The following is a 1,146-nucleotide window of genomic DNA, read 5'->3' on the forward strand; positions in this document are numbered from 1 at the left end:
TACAATGTAGATCTCGGAATATTTAATTCCCTAACGATTACCGAAATGGAATGCATCATACGTCTAGCTCCAACTACCATTCCGCTTTCAAAGTCTGTTAATTCCCGTGTTGCGGCCATAATTACGTCGGAAACGGTTTCACACGAATCACCTGCGTATAACTACAGCCCCGACAACGCAATGCTCTTTCATACCGTGTATACGCGAGACCACCCCCATCTATGTATGTGCAGATCGCTATTTCATATTTTCGTCGCCTCAGCGTATTGTTAGCTAAGCCGTGCAGGGTCGTACAGGAAGTCTCGTACCTTGAGTCATCAAATAGGCTTTCTTGCACTAAGACAAGTATCCACATGGAAAAGACGTGGCAGCAAAGAAAGGCGCGGTGACGATGGTCCGTCCAACGACCAACGCTAGTCATCACCACAGGCATCGCGTCCGGTTTCCAGGATCCTAGTTCCATACACAACTTCAGAACGCACACATCTGAGTCTGGAAACTCCAAAGAGAGCTGACGTCGGATTCCATTCACCATCGTCCTAATGGCGCAGCACCTGGTGTGATGGATGGTTTATGTCTCCGTACTCAAGACGAAGATATTTGGTTCATATAGCCTGTAATTTGGACATCATCCTTTATGTCTCTGACTTGTTACGGCCGTAATTTGGAAATCAGCATTTATGTCTCGGACTTGCTAAGGCCACTGCTTAAGTCTATCTTCGAGATCCACATGGCATTATCTTTCAACAAGATAACGCAAGATCGTTTGTTGACATTGCTCTCATGACCAAAATTTTTACAGAAGGTGTTTTATTAATCGCCGAGCCAACACGCTCTCCAGACTTCTCATGCGATGACAGTTTTTTATCGTGGGTTGCCGAAAGCCTGGAAAACCACCACTGTTTCTGATAAGCTCAGCTCGACCTGATGCCCATTCATGTTAAGTCAGTTGTTACTGCCATAGCTCTACGTACTAAGTTTTCCAACCTGCACACCTTCAAATCTATAAATGCAATTGTGTCTTCTTCCTTTGCATGGAAAATAAGTAAAATTTCATTTTTTCCAGCGTTACCGGGGTTGCAAATTCAATAGGTTTTTGAATAAAGAAACAAAAAGCTTCTGTTTCGCACATAGGGGCACTATCAT

This window comes from Schistocerca nitens, chromosome 2 (assembly GCF_023898315.1).
Source record: "Schistocerca nitens isolate TAMUIC-IGC-003100 chromosome 2, iqSchNite1.1, whole genome shotgun sequence".
Classification (NCBI taxonomy): Eukaryota; Metazoa; Arthropoda; class Insecta; order Orthoptera; family Acrididae; genus Schistocerca; species Schistocerca nitens.